The following is a 20,858-nucleotide window of genomic DNA, read 5'->3' as shown; positions in this document are numbered from 1 at the left end:
ACACAGCCTGCCTGCAGAGTGTAGCTTGGCTCTGATGAATTATGTCCAGTCCCTGGTCTCACATTTGGCTGGATCTGCAGGAAAAATATGTGTGTTCTAGGCCCCAGCTGATCTTTTAATCTAGCTTCTGTTCTAACATAAACATTCTCTGTTAAAATTGTAAACTTTCAACTGCTTTTTGAAAATAGATTGTTATAAAGGCATAAAATATATAAAAATCATTTTTACTTTGTAATGAGCTCAGGGCTGTTGGGTGGCCAGCACTCACTCAGACTCATGAGGTTGTCCTGTAAGTCAAAGAGGAGGCATTTACAGCAAAAACCAAGGGAATGGAGCCCCAACCCCAGGGTACAGCAGTCCTATGGTATTCTGTGCTAGGCAAAAATAGTACTCTTTTTCATTTCTGAGGTATATGTAGTGTATTTTCATTTAATCTTCACATTTCATGAATGAAATCAACAAATATTGATCAAATATTGACTAGATATCAAATCAGTTTTGTTTAAAAAATGAGAACTAGCTTATTTTTGCCTGTCATAAAATCAAAGCCCAATTAAAATTTATTTGCCAAATTTATATTGTTGCTTTCTAGGTCTCCTTTAATCAAAGAATTCCTAAACATAAAGAAGAAGAAGAAAGGGGAGGGGAAGAAAATGAGGGAGAATTCAGCATTGTGATAGAGAGTAAATATTATGTTTAGAATATTATGCACAGTGCCTGGCCTATGATAGATACTCAATAAATGCGATTATAGATCTTTATTCTGCCTTGTCTCTACAAGGCCTCTTCACCAGGAAGATACAAATGAGGTCAAACTCACGGGGCTATTTAAATTTATTTTACTGCTCGGCTGGCTCACATCTGCGGAACCTTTGAGCATCCTGCACTGTAAGTTCCACACCAGCATTTCTGGGACTCTCCAGACATGTCTGTCAGGTGTATGAGGACTAGCCTGCTGACTGCCCTGCACATCTGCCTGTGCCTTGCCTGTCACCGGCATACCCTGCTTTCAGTTGCCACAGCCTGGAAGCTTCCCCTGATGGGAGAAGAGAGGTCCAGTTTCTCTGCCACCCACCTGCTCTGATGACCTGAGCAAAGCTGACAGCAAAGTGTGGGGAGAGAACCATCTCTGTGTTAACAGCTGTGGGAGGGATGCTGAGCAGGGCTCCTTGTGACTTTCTGTGTTAGAAATTTGCAGATAGAATGGTCATTTTAAAATAGGCATTGATGTTTTCTTCCCTCTCCCCAAGAAACAGACAAGCACCTGCATCCCAGGGGCTGGGCTGGGTGGGCACCAACAGCTCCCTTTACACCAGGCTTGGATTCTTTACTCTCTCCAGCAGTGAAGCCTGTGCTGTCAGGGCCAGTTTACTGCCCTCAAGCCTCTTCTCTTGGAAGGTCTTCCCCCCAACCCCGGGGGGTCTGTTCAGCTCCCTACAGCGTCAGCCCATGGTGGGCCCAGCTGGCATCTCTTCCAGCATGCTCTTCTGCTTGTGCAAGCAGGCTGCTGCAGGTCCACGTCTCGTCTGCTGGTCATTCACGCTTAGCCTCCCACCACCGCTGCTTCACACCTGCTCTGGGGAGCACTGCCTCCTGCATCTCCATCCTCCTCAAGGAATGGCCACTGTGGCTGCCACAGGTTCTGTCCAGCTCCCATTGGACTTGGCTCTTCCGGACCCAAAGTGACAATTCTGGCAAATGAGAAGCCTGGCCTCTCAGGTGGATGGAAAGAAACCAGTATGCATTGAGCACCCCACTAAATGTCGGGGTGTCTGGCCATGTCTTTCCTAGCTGTCCAGGATTTCCCTTTCGCAGCATGAGTGAGAGAAGGTTACTTTGCCGTAGCCAGGAGCCTGACTTCAAAACCAACTCTGGCTGAATCAAAAGTTCATGCTTCCCAGAACTTCCCTGTCTTTGCAACCCCTGAGGGAATCTTTGCCTGTCAATGGTCACACTTCATGGTGTCATGAGAGTTATTAAAATTCCCTCAAGAGCTAGGCTGAACATGACTCAGAGTAACAGTTCTGACCACCACGTTCCTCCCACATGGCCCCTAAACTAGCCCTGGACTGAATCCCCATCACTAGTTACGCTAGCACCTTTCTTGGGGTCTGCAGTTACGGTCAACAGCCCCTCCTTGGAAGTCATCCTAAGCTCTGAGGCATTGATATCTTCCTCCAGTGAATCTCCAGTGTCTCCAAGGGACCTGGGTCCCCTGGGAACATGGGGCCCCTGGTGGCATTCCTAGTGATGTCTACTCTTTCATTACTGATACTGGTAGTTTTTGCTCCCCCACCATCCCTGTCTGTTAATTTAACTGGAATTTTATGCATTTTGTTGATATTTTCATTGACTTTGTTTATTGTTTTCTGATTTCACTTTCATTGATTTTTGCTCTTATCTCTATGTATTCCTTCCTTCTGCATACTTTTGATTGAATTTGTTCTTCTTTTCCAATTTCTTAATCTGGAAGCTTAGACTATTGATTTGAGACTTTCTTTTTTTAATATGAACATTTAATGTTATAAATTTTTTCTCAAAGCACTTCCAGTTGTTATACTTTTATTGTTATTCATTTTAAAATATTTTCTTATTTCCCTTCAAACTTCCCTTACTTCTTTGACCAATGGACTATTTGGATAGTATTGTTTAGTTTCTAAATGTTTGGATGTTTTCTAGCTATCTTTCTGCTTTTGATTTTTTAAAATTATTTTATGGTCATACATATTTATAACTGTCTACATACCTGAGCACTTTCAATTATTCTTTTTTAATTTAGGTTTTATATAATGACCCAGAATATGCCCATATAGGCACTTTAAAAGAATGTGACTTTTGTTATTTTGGAGTAGATCGGCATCTATTCAAATCCACTGGAGATTTTTGGAGTTTTTCTCTCTTCAAATTCCTGGATACAATTGATTTTTAAAATTTAATATAAATTTATTTATTTTAATCGGAGGTTAATTACTTTACAATATTGTATTGGTTTTGCCATACAACAACATGAATCTGCCACAGGTATGCATGTGTTCCCCATCCTGAACCCCCTCCCACCTCCCTCCCCGTACCATCCCTCTGGGTCATCCCAGTGCACCAGCCCCAAGCATCCAGTATCATGCATCAAACCTGGACTTGCAATTCGTTTCGTATATGATATTATACATGTTTCAATGCCATTCTCCCAAATCGTCCCACCCCCCTCCCTCTCGCACAGAGTCCAAAAGACTGTTCTATACATCTGTGTCTCTTTTGCTGTCTCACATACAGGGTTATTGTTACCATCTTTCTAAATTCCATATATACGTGTTAGTATACTGTATTGGTGTTTTTCTTTCTGGCTTATTTCACTCTGTGTAATAGGCTCTAGTTTCATCCACCTCATTAGAACTGATTCAAATGTATTCTTTTTAATGCCTGAGTAATACTCCATTGCGGAGAAGGCAATGGCACCCCACTCCAGTACTCTTGCCTGGAAAATCCTATGGACGGAGGAGCCTGGAAGGCTGCAGTCCATGGGGTCACTGAGGTTCGGACATGACTGAGCAACTTCACTTTCACTTTTCACTTTCATGCATTGGAGAAGGCAATGGCAACCCACTCCAGTGTTCTTGCCTGGAGAATCCCAGGGACAGGGGAGCCTTTTGGGCTGCCGTCTATGAGGTCACACAGAGTCGGACACGACTGAAGTGACTTAGCAATACTCCATTGTGTATATGTACCACAGCTTTCTTATCTATTCATCAGCTGATGGACCTCTAGGTTGCTTCCATGTCCTGGCTATTATAAACAGTGCTGTGATCAACATTGGGGTACATGTGTCTCTTTCAATTCTGGTTTTCTCGGTGTATATGCCCAGCAGTGGGATTGCTGCGTCATAAGGCAGTTCTATTTCCAGTTTTTTAAGGAATCTACACACTGTTCTCCATAGTGGCTGTTTGCATTCCCACCAACAGTGTAAGAGGGTTCCCTTTTCTCCATACTCTCTCCAGCGCTTATTGCTTGTAGACTTTTGGATCGCAGCCATTCTGACTAGTGTGAAATGGTACGTCATTGTGGTCTTGATTTGCATTTCTCTGATAATGAGTGATGTTGAGCATCTTTTCATGTGTTTGTTAGCCATCTGTATGTCTTCTTTGGAGAAATGTCTGTTTAGTTCTTTGGCCCATTTTTTGATTGGGTCGTTTATTTTTCTGGAATTGAGCTGCATAAGTTGCTTGTATATTTTTGAGATTAGTTGTTTGTCAGTTGCTTCATTTGCTATTATTTTCTCCCATTCTGAAGGCTGTCTGTTCACCTTGCTTATAGTTTCCTTTGTTGTGAAGAAGCTTTTAAATTTAATTAGATTCCATTTGTTTATTTTTGCTTTTATTTCCAATATTCTGGGAGGTGGGTCATAGAGGATCCTGCTATGATTTATGTCAAAGAGTGTTTTGCCTATGTTCTCCTCTAGGAGTTTTATAGTTTCTGGTCTTTCATTTAGATCTTTAATCCATTTTGAGTTTATTTTTGTGTATGGTGTTAGAAAATGTTCCAGTTTCATTCTTTTACAAGTGGTTGACCAGTTTTCCCAGCACCACTTGTTAAAGAGATTGTCTTTAATCCATTGTATATTCTTGCCTCCTTTGTCGAAGATAAGGTGTCCATAGGTGTGTGGATTTATCTCTGGGCTTTCTATTTTGTTCCATTGATCTATATTTCTGTCTTTGTGCCAGTACCATACTGTCTTGATGACTGTGGCTTTGTAGTAGAGCCTGAAAGTCAGGCAGGTTGATTCCTCCAGTTCCATTCTTCTTTCTCAAGATTGCTTTGGCTATTCGAGGTATTTTGTATTTCCATACAAATTGTGAAATTATTTGTTCTAGCTCTGTGAAAAATACTGCTGGTAGCTTGATAGGGATTGCATTGAATCTATAGATTGCTTTGTGTAGTGATAATATTGATTTTTGTTTGTTTGCTTTAGCAACAAATCAACCTCATTAGGTACAGATAAAAAAAATTCTGTGGAACTGGTTTCACCTCAGGTCAGGTCTCCAAGTGACTGTGATACGGTTTAGGTCTGACTCATTCATGTGCAGCCTGGGCAGTAAGCCCAGAGCTGTGTTGGTTTGTTCACAGAATTTAGAGCATTTGTTTCTCCAGTTCTGGCCTCTCCAGGGTTTCCCACACACTCTCCAGTTCCCATTCCAGTCCATTTTAGTTCACTGATTCCTAGAATGTCAACATCCACTCTTGCCATCTCCTGTTTGACCACTTCCAATTTGCCTTGATTCATGGACCTAACATTCCAGGTTCCTATGCAATATTGCTCTTTACAGCATCGGACCTTGCTTCTATCATCAGTCACATCCACAGCTGGGTATTGTTTTTGCTTTGGTTCCATCCCTTCATTCTTTCTGGAGTTATTAGCGACCTAGGGAGTTCCTCTTTCAGTATCCTATCATTTTGCCTTTTCATACTGTTCATGGGGTTCTCAAGGCAAGAATACTGAAGTGGTTTGCCATTCCCTTCTCCAGTGGACCACATTCTGTCAGGAAGCAACAGTTGGAACTGGACATGGAACAACAGACTGGTTCCAAACAGGAAAAGAAGTACATCAAGGCTGTATATTATCACCCTGCTTATTTAACTTATATGCAGAGTACATCATGAGAAATGCTGGGCTGGAAGAAGCACAAGCTGGAATCAAGATTGCCAGAAGAAATATCAATAACCTCAGATATGCAGATGACACCACCATTATGGCAGAAAGTGAAGAGGAACTAAAGAGCCTCTTGATGAAAGTGAAAGAGGAGACTGAAAAAGTTGGCTTAAAACTCAACATTCTGAAAACTAAGATCATGGGATCTGGTCCCATCACTTCATGGGAAATAGATGGGGAAACAGTGGAAACAGTATCAGACTTCATTTTGGGGGGGGGCTTCAAAATCACTGCAGATGGTGATTGCAGTCATGAAATTAAAAGACGCTTACTCCTTGGAAGGAAAGTTATGACCAACCTAGATAGCAGATTGAAAAGCAGAGACATTACTTTGCCAACAAAGGTCCATCTAGTCAAGGCTATGGTTGTGAGAGTTGGAATATAAAGAAAGCTGAGCACTGAAGAATTGATGCTTTTGAACTGTGGTGTTGGAGAAGACTCTTGAGAGTCCCTTAGACTGCAAGGAGATTCAACCAGTCCATCCTAAAGGAGATCAGTCCTGGGTGTTCATTGGAAGGACAGATGCTAAAGCTGAAACTCCAATACTTTGGCCACCTCATGCGAAGAGTTGACTCATTGGAAAAGACCCTGATGCTGGGAGGGATTGGGGACAGGAGGAGAAGGGGATGACAGAGGATCAGATGGCTGGATGGCATCACCAACTCGATGGACATGAGTTTGAGTGAACTCTGGGAGTTGGTGATGGACAGGGAGGCCTGGCGTGCTGCGATTCATGGGGTCGCAAAGAGTCGGACACGATTGAGCGACTGAACTGAACTGAACTCCAGTTCCCAGGGCCACTGGTACCTGGTTCCTCTGGCCAGAAAAATGGACTCCTTGTAGTTTATTTGGATCTGTTCGGCAGTTCTCCGTGACTGGCACTACATACAGGGGAGAGTGGTGAGATAAAAGAGAGGAAACAATAATGGAGCTTTCCCCTATCATCTTTGGGACACAGAGAACCCTTTTTGCCTGATCCTCTGACCAGAGAGACTCAATTTTTTTTTCCTTAGGGCTTTAGGTGTTCATAACACAACCCCTGCAATGAAGTTCCAGACTGGGGCCACCCTTGTGTTACAAATAAAAAAAGAGGAAAAAATTGGATGTGTCCCACACTTTTCAGGCTGCAGGGGGGCCCCTTTCTTGTTTTGGTGACAAAGGTAGGTTCAGATTTCTGATGTCTCTGACTGCTGTCCAGTTCCATAACTGGGCCCACTTTCCTGGGAGAAGGGTGAAATAAAGGAAGAAAAATGACCCCAAATACTGGTTTTTCAACTTTTTACTTTCCTCTGCTTACTTTTCAGATTCCTTAAATATCTGAGTTTCATTGTGTCGATTTTAGCCCTAGTTAGAGAAAGAGGGTACAGAGGGCTTCATTTTGGCCAACAACAGCAGTTGCAGTAATATTAAATGCCTAACAATATTGAATTCTATATACAATTTACATCTTCCTGTCCTCCCCTTTCTGGGAAGGATTTTTAAGATGCCGAATTTGTGGGGATTTTGGAAATGCTGTGGGAATCTGACTTCTGCTTTCACTGAGAAGTGCTGAGAGTTTCACGGGGGGAAGGGGGGTGTCCATTAGTCCATATGCAGCTCTTTTGCAAACTGATAACTTCAACCTCCCATGAGTCATTATGATCCAGTGTCCATGCAGTGTTCATACGTGTTTCTGTGTTTATTTTCACATTCTGGAAATATATGGTGCCTGTAATACTGGGTGTAACTGTCGGTTTATTTGTCTGTCTCCTCCTGAGGGTCCTCAAGAGCAGAGAATTTTTTCAGAGGCATAGCAGGCTGGTGATCATTTGTTAAAACTGTCTGATTTTGCCTTGAAAGTGACTTTCTTGGCATGAGTGCCAGCATTTTTCTTGTCTGTTAACCATGTCTGAGGTTAATAACCCGTCACACACCTCTGAGAGCTATTCTGTACAGGCTCTGCTCCCTGAGAGAGGGTCAACACTTCACAAACATCAGTGTTCTTCAGCTGTCGGACGTGGTCACACTGAATAGTCTCTACTTCAGGGACAGGTAAACTAAACCATGGCAAAGCCAAGTGTCTTTGGACTCACCCTAAAGTTACTGATCACCATGAAGAAGTTGAAAGAGAGAATCTGCATCAACCCAAACTCATAGCAGTTCTGATCTCAATTGCCCTCAGCTGCCTAGTTGACAGCTCAATATACACTAACACTCATTTTCACTCTTGTATTAAGACATCACTTAATAGGTTTTCGGACTTCCTCTGTATCTCTGGCTGCATGAACAATCAAATGCAGCAGCGCGCCACGCTTCACAATCAAATGCAGCAGCGTGCCTTGCTTCACAATCAAATGCAGCAGCGTGGCATGCTTCACAATCAAATGCAGCAGCGCGCCATGCTTCATCATTGTTCTCCCCCACCACCATATCATTTCCTTCTTCTTGTGGAGCAAAAGCCTTAAAAATGTTTTGTTTTTTTTTTTTTCACATTCTGCTGGTTTATGAGTGCAAGGCAATTTTATGTTATTTTTCAAGTCTTTTACATACTTGGGGAACTTTGCCTTTGAGAGGGATCAGCAAGATGTCACATCAGCCATTCACTTCCATGTCCTAAATTGAGTGCCTACCCTGTCTGGCTGAATGCTCCATTCATATCATTGGGAACAGCTCCACACCCTCAGGAGCTACACGGAGTTGCACACACACCTCAGACCATCACAAAGTTGCCTCAGATGAGAATTTGATTTCCTCTAGAGTGGAAGAACTGTACAAAAAAGATCTTCACGACCCAGATAATCATGATGATGTGATCACTAATCTAGAGCCAGACATCTTGGAATGTGAAGTCAAGTGGGCCTTAGAAAGCATCACTATGAACAAAGCTAGTGGAGGTGATGGAATTCCAGTTGAGCTGTTTCAAATCCTGAAAGATGATGCTGTGAAAGTGCTGCACTCAATATACCAGCAAATTTGGAAAACTCAGCAGTGGCCACAGGACTGGAAAAGGTCAGTTTTCATTCCAATCCCAAAGAAAGGCAATGCAAAAGAATGCTCAAACTACCGCACAATTGCACTCATCTCACACGCTAGTAAACTAACGCTCAAAATTCTCCAAGCCAGGCTTCAGCCATACATGAACCGTGAACTTCCTGATGTTCAAGCTGGTTTTAGAAAAGGCAGAGGAACCAGAGATCAAATTGCCAACATCGGCTGGATCATGGAAAAAGCAAGAGAGTTCCAGAAAAGCATCTATTTCTGCTTTATTGACTATGCCAAAGCCTTTGACTGTGTGGATCACAATAAACTGTGCAAAATTCTTCAAGAGATGGGAATACCAGACCACCTGACCTGCCTCTTGAGAAATCTGTATGCACGTCAGGAAGCAACAGTTAGAACTGGACGTGGAACAACAGACTGGTTCCAAATAGGAAAAGGAGTACGTCAAGGCTGTATATTGTCACCCTGCTTATTTAACTTCTATGCAGAGTACATCATGAGAAATGTTGGACTGGAAGAAACACAAGCTGGAATCAAGATTGCGGGAGAAATATCAATCACCTCAGATATGCAGATGACACCACCCTTATGGCAGAAAGTGAAGAGGAACTAAAAAGCCTCTTGATGAAAGTGAAAGAGGAGAGTGAAAAAGTTGGCTTAAAGCTCAACATTCAGAAAATGAAGATCATGGCATCCGGTCCCATCTCTTCATGGGAAATAGATGGGGAAACAGTGGAAACAGTGTCAGACTTTATTTTTGGGGCCTCCAAAATCACTGCAGATGGTGACTGCAGCCATGAAATTAAAAGACGCTTACTTCTTGGAAAAAAGTTATGACCAACCTAGATAGTATATTCAAAAGCAGAGACATTACTTTGCCGACTAAGGTGCATCTAATCAAGGCTATGGTTTTTCCAGTAGTCATGTATGGATGTGAAAGTTGGACTGTGAAGAAGGCTGAGCGCCAAAGAATTGATGCTTTTGAACTGTGGTGTTGGAGAAGACTCTTGAGAGTCCCTTGGACTGCAAGGGGATCCAACCAGTCCATTCTGAAGGAGATCAGCCCTGGGATTTCTTTGGAAGGAATGATGCTAAAGCTGAAGCTCCAGTACTTTGGCCACCTCATGCGAAGAGTTGACTCATTGGAAAAGACTCTGATGCTGGGAGGGATTGGGGGCAGGGGGAGAAGGGGACGACAGAGGATGAGATGGCTGGATGGCATCACGGACTTGATGGACTTGAGTCTGAGTGAACTCCGGGAGTTGGTGATGGACAGGGAGGCCTGGCGCGCTGTGATTCTTGGGGTCGCAAAGAGTCGGACACAACTGAGCGACTGAACTGAACTGAACTGAACTGAGAGCATTTTAAATTCCAGCAAATGGGCTCTATTTAAAAAAAAAAAGAAAGAAAGAAATGCTGCAAAGGCCTGTGCCCTTGTCTTTTTTTCAAGGCTAATCTTGTGCTTGACTCAGCAGAGAAGCCTGTAGTCTGGACAGCAGAAACCTGAACTTCCCCAAGAACAAACAGGGTCCCTAAGTCTGCCAGTGAGCCTGGTGCTGAGTCAGCTGTGCAACTCAGTGTCTCTGCAGCTCCCCACTGAATCACTTTTTAAAAATTTTGTCTTCCTTTTTTATTGAGATATAATTGACCTATTATTGTGAGAATAGAAAGAGCAGGAGTCCTGCTGTGAGCTGGAGTTCCCGGGTTTGCAGAATGACCTGTGTGCCTGCCTCCCTTTCCCTCTCCTCTGCTGCACCAGCCAAGACTGGCTCCCCACCCCCATGTTCAGCCTTGTCTTGCACCTCCAGGCTATACCAATCCTACCACTGCTCCTTCTGTCACCAGCCATGGAAAAAATGCTTACAAAGTACTTAACTGAATTAAACTGGGTTGAATTCAGGGTCTAAGTGTGTTACTAAAAAAATCATCAACATAAACTTTTGGAAGGCCTTTCTTGAAAACATATTGAATGGAAACTTCCTTACCTTTCAAATGACTGATAGCATATGCTGTAAGACAGTCTATTTGTTATCCATTTTCACTTTTGTTTTGCAACAATAATATTTAAATTATTTCATCTATCTTCTAAAATTTCTTGTGAAGGTAGAACTCTAGAACTCCAGTGTTTACATATTTCTCACCTGAATCTAAAAATGTCTGCCATTTTCACATTTTAGTGTAAACTGCTTTGCTCTTCCCCTCCTCCTGAAATTAAGGTGTCAGTGGCAATGAGTCTTCACAGATCATGGGCTTTTAAGAGCCAAAGGCCTTACAGATCATCTGAATTAAGAGTGGAATGGGGATAAGAAGCATGTGTTCAGTCATGTCGACTCTAGGCAACCCCATGGACTGTAACCTGCCAGGCTTCTCTGCGCATGGAATTCTCCAGGCAGGAATACTGGAGTGGGATGCCATTTCCTCCTCCAGGGACCTTCTCAACATAGGGATTGAACCCATGTCTCTCGTATCTCCTGCACTGGCAGGCAGACTCTACCACTAGTGCTACCTGGGAAGCCGAACTCGAGCAAGTTGCCTGCAAAAGAGACTTCTGCTGGTCAGGTGAGCGAGGAGTAGCTGCAAACAGAAAAACAGATACCCATCACAAAAGAGCGGAATTCATCTAAGCAGTATTATAATATGCTTGGTCATTTTTTTAAATTTCAAGACCCACTGATTTCCCTTATTTGCCTAGTCTGATTCTCCATGGAAACCATGTACACAGAATCTGTTTGTATATATAAATTCATCCAAGCACTTATGAAAATCAGGCATTGAGTTAGGTCTTGGGCATGCAAAGGAAGGCTTTTCTATCAAGGCCTGATTTGTACTCCTAGGGAAAATTGTCACCAGCAAAGCCCACTGGATACCCAGGAAAAATATTAGCAAGATGTAATCTGGGTGATAAGGCCTAATCTCTTTTGTGCTTAGTTCCACTCATCTATAGGTGGCTGTGTGCAGAGGCCTGGTACCTAACACATCAGATTAGAGTTCCCAGTGTGAGCCACTGCACTGACACCTCAACTTGGTGGGCTACCTGCAGAGACATTGCACCCGACACTGCAAGCTGGAGCCCTAAGCAACATGACTGTGCCTGCCCCTAGAGAGCTCCTTACTCTTCACCTCCAATTCTATAAAGCAGCCCTTTGGGGAAAGCATGTGTCTAGAGCACAAGCTCACACCTCTCCATTCTCTGATCAAAAGATGAAGCTTTCCTTTGCTTCTGCACCAAACTTAGTTTTATTCCATTGGTGCAAGCAACACCAAGCAGGAGAATCCTTGATGGGCCCCAGCTCAAAAGGGTTGGAAACCAAATGAAGGTTAATAGAGTGAAAGCCACTGAAATGTTGATCCCGCAATGGAAGTCTTTATCCTATGGTGAAGGCATAAAGGAGGAAGCAGAAATTTCATTCCTATTTTTCTGGTCTGGAGAACAGAATAGGTGACCTAGTGAAAAGTCTTTGTATACTTTTACCGAACTCTCATATTTATCTTCTGAAATAGACTCAGTTAAGAAAACTGTTATAATGCCAAAAATTTCTTGCCTTAATAATGACTACATTCATTTTCCTGCAGGAGGGGGTGCTTCTAGAGAAAGCAATGTTTCTTCATCGAGGATCTCATTCTACTTTTCTATGACCTTGCTTCTGACTCAGGAGGGCTGTGGATACACCCAATATGAGGATGGTTTTGTGTGTATGTCAGATTTCTAAGTATGAAAGTAATTTCATACGTGTGTATGAATCCATAATTAAAAACCACCTAAGCTGAGAAAGTGGCATCAGCTACAACACTGTAAAATCAAAGTTTATTTTCTCTTGGGTGCTACTAATAGTAGGAAAATAGTGCCTAGGGGAAAAAAATAAATCACCTGTTGAGGGGAGCAGAGTGTGGAAAAGTCGGCTCGGTTGAGATTGAGTCCCCAGCCTAAGTAGATAATCTGAGACATTGGTCATACAAGACAAGTTTTATACTATGTCCACTATCATGGCTTTATCTAATTACGTGAAAAAGCTTCTGGGAAGCTGCTCTAGGCAAACCAGATAGCTACTATCATCTATCTCAACCACCAGCCACCTCCTTCCTTTCCCTCCACATCTTCCCCTCTTCCACCATCCCTTCCTTTCTCCGAAACTTGATTCCAGTAGCAGGAGTGAGAGGTAGAGAAGAGCGAGAGAATGACTTGTTAAAGAACCAAGCCACAAACCCTTGCCTCTGTTTACTCTTTCTCCTATTTGACTCTCTTAAGGTTAAGTCATCCATAAGAACAGGAATTTAGAAAAATATTTGCAAACTCCATCTAGAAGTAAACTGAGACAGCCAGTTTCACCAACCTCTACCCAACGAGCCTGTGACATTAGGTAAAATTTGTACACAGGACATCAACTGCCTTGATGGTATTCGTGTCCTTTTTAAAAGCAGTTATTTTTCTGTTTTAATTTGCCTTGCCTTTACTAGTAAGTTAAATCAGAAGCTAAACTTTGGAGACCTGAGATGGTTGGGTTTCTTATTTTATACCTAAAGGCAAAGCCAACTGAGTAAATTCTAAGTTATTTTAAAGGCAACATGATCTGGCTACACTATAGTTACCAGCTTTTGTAGAATAAGCCATAAGTGACAGTTGCTCAGTTGTGTCTGACTTTTTGCGACCCCATGGACTATACAGTCCATGGAATTCTCCAGGCCAGAATAGTGGAGTGGGTAGCCTTTCCCTTCTCCAGGGGATCTTCCCAACCCTGGGATTGAACCCAGGTCTCCTGCATTGCAGGCAGATTCTTTACCAGCTGAGCCACAAGGGAAGCCCAATACAGTCACATATTTAGGCTGTGCACATTTCTGTTTTTAGCAGAATGGCATTTTTAAAGATATGAAATTAGCCCTGATCAGAGAAACAACACAGTAGTAAAACTTCTGCAAACTGACATAGCAAAATGCTGACAATGGACTCTAGAAGAGGCAGAGACTCCCTAAGGAATAAAGAACCCCAACCTAGGCAGCAGTTCTCTGTGCTGATCTTCAGTCGGTTCCTGGAGTTTCATAAGAACAACAAAAAGAACAACAAGCAGCTTAACTGTACACTTAACTCTGTTTTAAACTCTTTACATGTGTTACCTCATTTTCTTTTTCTTCAAAAGGCCATTTAGAGGGATATACCTTTATTACCTCCATTTTGTAGATGGTAAAATTTTAAAATGTTAAATGAAGTGCCCAGCTAGTGAGTGACAGAGCAGGCATCCAAACTCAGTCTTAATTTAGATACTGATATTTTGAACCTGATCCTCAGAGCACCTAATACAGTGAAAATAATTAAGACTATGTTGATCCATCTGTGGGATAATCGACTCAGCAGGTGAAGAATCTGCCTGCAATGCAGGAGACGCAGGTTCGATCCCCAGATTGGGAAGATCCCCTGGAGAAGGAAATGGCAACCCACCCCAATATTCTTGCCTGGAGAATCCCATGGACAGAGGAGTCTGGTGGGCTGCAGTCCATGGGGTTGCAAAGAGTTGGAAATGATTGGGCACACAAGCAAACTAGTAATAACTGTTTAAGAGGGACAGTAAACAGGAAAAGTGGAGAAGGCAATGGGGAGCCTGGTGGGCTGCAGTCCATGGGGTCGCGAAGAGTCAGACACGACTGAGCGACTTCTCTTTCACTTTTCACTTTCCTGCATTGGAGAAGGAAATGGCAACCCAATCCAGTGTTCTTGCCTGGAGAATCCCAGGGACGGGGGAGCCTCGTGGGCTGCCATCTATGGGGTCGCACAGAGTCGGACATGACTAAAGTGACTTGGCAGCAGCAGCAGCAGCAAACAGGAAGACAGACCTAAAGGGATCACTCAGCACTCAATTTTTCTAGTTATTTTCCACATTATTCCTTCACGCGGTATTTACTGAAATTTTACTAGGGAGTGCCTGGTGTATCTAGCACAGCGTACCTACCTAGTGCACTAGTGTACCTAGTACAATGCCAGGTACTGCGGTGGGTGGAAAACAGAAATAAACAAGAATCTTGTATTTTAGTAGCTCACAGCTCAATTAAAGACTTCCAAGGATAATCAGACAACTTAAATGGTCAAACAACATGGGAAAGAGAAGTGACACTAGCAGACTATGGAGGAGCTGGCAGGACCCCAGCTTCCAGGAGCAGGGGGCTTCTGAGCAGAGACGTGAAAGATGAGCAAGAGGAGAACGACAGTTAAGGCCTTGATAGACTGAGGGGAGAGTGTGAGCACAGGCAAGAGAAAGGGACATGGCGATTTCAAGCTGTTCATTGTTGCTGCAGTGAAAGTGCTGTGTTGGGAGTATCAGTGTATCCGGGGTCCTGGACAGAGAGGGAGGGATGAAATCAAACAGAACCTTCTAAGGCATGGGAGGTGGGAGTTGTTTGAATTAAAGAGCAGAGGTGTGGGGGCAAGGGAGAGAAGCAGGAATTATGCTTCTATCACTGTGAGTAAATCACAATGTAAAAAAACAAAAACAAAAACAAAAAAGTGTAGTTCATGCCCTTGAGTTCTCTTCATTTCTCCTTTGGATTTTTCCTATTTTCTATTAAAGTGAAAGTGTTAGTCACTCAATCATGTTGGACTCTTTGAGACCCCATGGACTGTAGCCTGCCAGGCTCCTCCACGGAATTTTCCAGGCAAGAATACTGGAGTGGGTTGCCATTCTCTTCGCCAGGGAATCTTCTCAACCCAGGGATCAAACCCAGGTCTCCTGCATTGCAGGCAGACTCTTACTCTTTACCAGGGACGCCCCCTATTTTCTATTAAAACACATGCAAACGTGAAACACATTTCATTCACGAAATAACATGACCTACAAAAAGTGTTCAGGAATCAGTTTGCTGAAATAACATACCTATAGAGAGTGTTAAGGAACCAGTTTGCATGGCAACCCACTCCAGTATTCCTGACTGGAGAATTCCATGGACAGAGGAGCCTGGGGAACATAGCCCTTGGAGTCACAGAGTTGGACACTATTTCATGACAAATGATATAAGACGTCATAGCCAGCAGATGGCACTAGGCCTGCATAAAATAAACATTTCGTGCACTGTAACTTTGTAGCGGACATTCCTTCCTAGTTATTACAAAAAGAAATGGCTTTTATAATACAGCAAATCATTCTGGTAAGTATGGGGAATAAACATGAACTCTGTTTCAGATTATGATAGCTTTGCTTTCCAGTATACTAGAGAGTGTCTAATAAGCTGTTACGTTTAAGATAACTGGACTTGGCTAGAGTAATTTGTGATCAAATTTCAGTGTCTAAATCCTCAAAGAAGCGTGCATATGTATTTACTAAGCTTTGATGGTTTGAATGCCTGGCTTCTAAGGTTCACATAGCACTTTGTTCTGGGAACTCTGAGGTTTGACTAAGGTCCAGGGTGTGAGAAGCATGGGTATCTCACAGTCATGCAGTTCCCCTCTCCTGACAACAGCTACCACAATATAGCCCCAAAAGGGATTACCTCCAGGGCCTCAGTGAACTTCTAAACAGAAGTTTCATTGGTGGCACCATCTCTGAGTTGTCAGGAAAATTCATGGAAAACTAGATTTTCCTACAGTCAGAGTTGCTTTGTTTTGTATTTATAAACCCTGCACACACACAGAACAGCACAACTCTCCAGAATCCCTAGCTGCTGCTGCTGCTGCTAAGTTGCGTCAGTCATGTCCGACTCTGTGCGACTCCACAGATGGCAGCCCAACAGGCTCCTCTGTCCCTGGGATTCTCCAGGCAAGAATACTGGAGTGGGTTGCCATTTCCTTCTCCAATGCATGAAAGTGAAAAGTGAAAGTGAAGTTGCTCAGTGTCTGACTTTTAGCGACCCCTTGGACCACAGCCTACCAGGCTCCTCTGTCCATGGGATTCTCCAGGCAGACTGAAACAAAACCCTGAACTTGCTCTACTTGGGATTCAGGCTGGCATCCACCTAGGTCAGCTCAGATTCTTCAGGAAACAGACACTGAGAGAGGACAAGAGGCTTACTGGAAGGGGGATCAGCTGTTAGAGGAGGGAGCTGGATTTGTTAGGGAAGATTTTAGGAATGAGGCGGATCTGATACCTACAACAGGAGCAAGGAAGGAGAGCCAGGGGGAACCAACCAGGTCTTGATTTACTCAGTAGGGAGTTCCAAAGTCCAGCACTGGGCAGAAACGGCCAGGCCCTGGTAGCCTGCTATGCCTTGTCACTGGCCGGGGACTTCTCGGAAGAGTGTGACCTTGGCTTGAACACTAGTGGCAGATACAGAAGGGGCTGCAGGAAGAAGCCATCAGTAAACTGTAGGTGGACAGTTAGTTTTTTCCCTGAAGAAGTTCTGAGGGCTGGTGTACCTTTGTGGCTGCCACACTAACCTAGTTAAAATAAACTCCATTCATGTTAAGATTCCCTTTGTATTCTTTAGGTCTCTCTCAGATGAAGGTGTGTGAACAGTCTGTTTCTTTTCCAGTAGTTAAGGTGCTATTTCTGTACAGATGTTAACTCCTATATTTTTGGGTTATGATTCAATCCAGAATATTCCATGAAGGGCCCTTCAGCTTCATTTGAAAAATCTCAATGTCTATACATGAATCATACATACCTCTTTGAAAAATCTCAATGTCTATACATGAATCATACATACCTCTTTTATGGAATTAAAAAAAAAATAAAGACTGCTGTTTGTGTTTAAAAAGTTACAGATGAATTTTAGTATCAGGCAAGCATAATAAGGAAGTCAATATTTGCAAAGGCTCCTCTAAGTTCAATTCAGTTCAGCTCAGTCGCTCAGTCATGTCCGACTCTGCGACTCCACGAATCGCAGCACGCCAGGCCTCCCTGTCCATCACCATCTCCCGTTTACCCAAACTCATGTCCATCAAGTCAGTGATGCCATCCAGCCATCTCATCCTCTGTCGTCCTCTTCTCCTCCTGCCCCCAATCCCTCCCAGCATCAAAGTCTTTTCCAATGAGTCAACTCTTCACATGAGGTGACCAAAGTACTGGAGTTTCAGCTTTAGCATCATTTCTTCCAAAGAAATCCCAGGGCTGATCTCCTTCAGAATGGACTGGTTGGATCTCCTTGCAGTCCAAGGGACTCTCAAGAGTCTTCTCCAATACCACGTACTTGATTAGATCTTATTTCAAAGAAAAGCAGTGTACCCTAATAATATTAGTGAAACATGCTAGAAATTTTGCTTTTGAAAACATATCTAATGGATATATATAGCATTCTATTAACTGTGTACATTTTGTATTTTTTCTAATCTTTGTAGTTAACAACAGGGGGAGAAAAGAAGGTAATTTAGCATGATACAAGAGAAACAGGGAGGCCAATTTGAAGTTCTAAACAAGGTATGCTGAATAATAAAAACCTTGACCTTTGAAAAAATAAAAACAAATTTGCATTTAACTATTAAACAACTTTTTAATTCTTCTTTTCAAGAATTTACATACCTGTTTTTGGCTGCTTTGGGTCTGCACTGCAGCATGGGCTTTCTCTAGTTTGCTGTGAGCAGGGGCTGCTCTGTGTGCGGAGCGGGCTTCTTACCGTGGGGGCTTCTCTAGCTGCAGAGCACAGGCTCTAGGCAGGTCTCAGTAGCTGTGGCACGTGGGATCTTTCCAGACCAGGGGTTGAACCTATGTTCCCTGCATTGGCAGGCAGATTCTTAATCACTGGGCCACCAGGAAAACTCCAAGCTTTTTATTCTTAACCTTATATTTGAGATTCATTCCTATTGACATGTGAATAGATGATTTACCCCTGTAATATTCCATTATATGGAACTGTTTTGTTTTACTCACTCTCTCTATTGGTGCCTTTAGGTTGCTTCCAGCTGCCTCCACCAGGTACAAATAATGCTTCCATGAACATTCTTGGGTTTGAAATTTTAATAATTCTGCCTTCTATAACCTATAAAAAGCAGCTCAGATGAGATCAATAATAATGGTTTAAGAAATTTCATACATAAAACACAATTTACAAAGTCAATGGTGTCCAAGCATGAAATTATGATCATTGAATCCTTATTTAAAAGCAGTGGAAGCACTGAGATTTTTAAACGTGGCATTTAATATTAAATATGACATCCTGGATACACTATAAAGTATACTATAAAGTATATAGTATAAATTATAAACTATTTTAGATAGGCTGAAGCATCATGCCCAGCTTATTGAGGAGTAGGTAAACTAATACGGCATTTTTATCGACTTTATGGAATGCTTAATGACAAGACAGAATCAGCAACAGTGAGGATCTGTAACACAGCTGGTCTCAGTGCCAGGCTGGGCTTTCATAAAATATATGCAGACAAATGTAAACAGACAATGTATAAGAGGAAATGTAAACATTTACAAGCAAGAACAGGTGGTCCAATCACACAAACCATGCTGCTGCTGCTAAGTCGCTTCACTCGTATCTGACTCTGCGACCCCACAGACGGTAGCCCAACAGGCTCCGCCGTCTCTGGAATGCTCCAGGCAAGAATACTGGAGTGGGTTGCCATTTCCCTCTCCAATGCATGAAAGTGAAAAGTGAAAGGGAAGTCGCTCAGTCGTGTCTGACTCTTCGCGACCCCATGAACTGCAGCCCACCAGACTCCTCCGTCCATGGGATTTTCCAGGCAAGAGTACTGGAATGGGGTGCCATCGACAAACTATGGGATAAATGCAAATTAAAATGATAATGAATACCATTTTGGGTGTTACAAATTAGCAAAAAATTATTAATTGAAAACCCAATGCTAATGAGTGTTGTGAGATGAGCATTATCACACACTGATTTTTGGTGATGCATATAATACTTTTGCAGAGGTAATTTGAGGCAAACTGCATTCACAGTATACATAGTGTTTTATTGAAAGAAATTTATGGGAATGTACCCTAAAGAAATAATTTGAAAATTAAAAAAAGAATTCATGGCAGAGTTCTATACATATCTTATATATTGTACTATGATATCCACATAGTCGCAAAAGTGGAAACAGCTAAATAATGGTTAAGATACAAATATCTGTGCATATATTTATATACAAAATAGGGCATTATGGAGCTATTAAAACTAGTTTGTATGTAACACTTCCATATTTATTACATGAAGAACAAAAGATAAAACTGTTTACATTAAAACAACAAAAACTTATGCCTAAAGGCTGGAAGAAAACAATGAGATATTAATAATGTCTTGGTGAACATTTCCCCTTTTAAATTTTGTTTTTTTCAAAATTAATTTTCCATAATGAGTTTGTATGGCTTATATAATACAAACATATAAAATATAAGCATAGTTTTATTAAAATTAACATGAAAAGTGAAGTCAGTCAATCATGTCCAAATCTTTTTGATATATAGTCCCTGGAATTTCCCAGGCCAGAATACTGGAGTGGGTAGACATTCCCTTCTCCAGGAGATCTTCCCAACCCAGGGATTGAACCCAGGTTTCCTGCATTGCAGGAGGATTCTTTACCAGCTGAGCTACCAGGGAATCCTCCATGAAAAATATTCAATGATTTTTTATGTAGTGGTCTTAGCAGCAAAATACTAGCATATAACACACGTATTATTCACTGAAACTGTATATCAGCTTCTGACAACTTGATGGTGGAGGGAATTGCTGAGCTTGGGCACAACTCACTTTTATCATGGTTTCAAGTAAGTGTGCAAAAATATAACCATAGGAAACTAAGGAAAATGCTTCCTTGCACTGAGGAAAAATCTACCCATTACTCAATGAATAGCATTCATGCATATTTTTTTCAGATTTCCAAAGAATAAATAATAAAATGCTCACAGACAAGAATCTAATAACCTAATTTATATTAAAAAAGTAAGCAGTGGTCCAGTATTCTTATTATAGACACTAAAGAAAAGTGGGACTATTTGCATTAGTATATGAACCTATTTACTGGGAAGGAATGGAGACACAGATGTAAAGAACAGACTTGTGGCCACAGTGCGGGGAGGAGAGAGTGGGATGAATGGAGAAAGTAGCATCGACATATATACACTGCCACGTGTAACATAGATAGCTGGTACTAAGTTCCTGTATAAAACAGGAAGCCCAGCCAGGCACTCTGTAATGACCTAGAGGGGTGGGAGTTGGGGACGGGAGGAAGGCTCGGGAAGGAGGCTCAAGAGGGAGGTGATATATGTTTAATTATGGCCGATTTACATTGTTGTATGGCACATTAAGCTGTGGA

This window comes from Budorcas taxicolor, chromosome 4, assembly GCF_023091745.1.
Source record: "Budorcas taxicolor isolate Tak-1 chromosome 4, Takin1.1, whole genome shotgun sequence".
In the NCBI taxonomy this organism is placed as follows: domain Eukaryota; kingdom Metazoa; phylum Chordata; class Mammalia; order Artiodactyla; family Bovidae; genus Budorcas; species Budorcas taxicolor.
Note: the sequence above shows the minus strand (reverse complement) of the source record.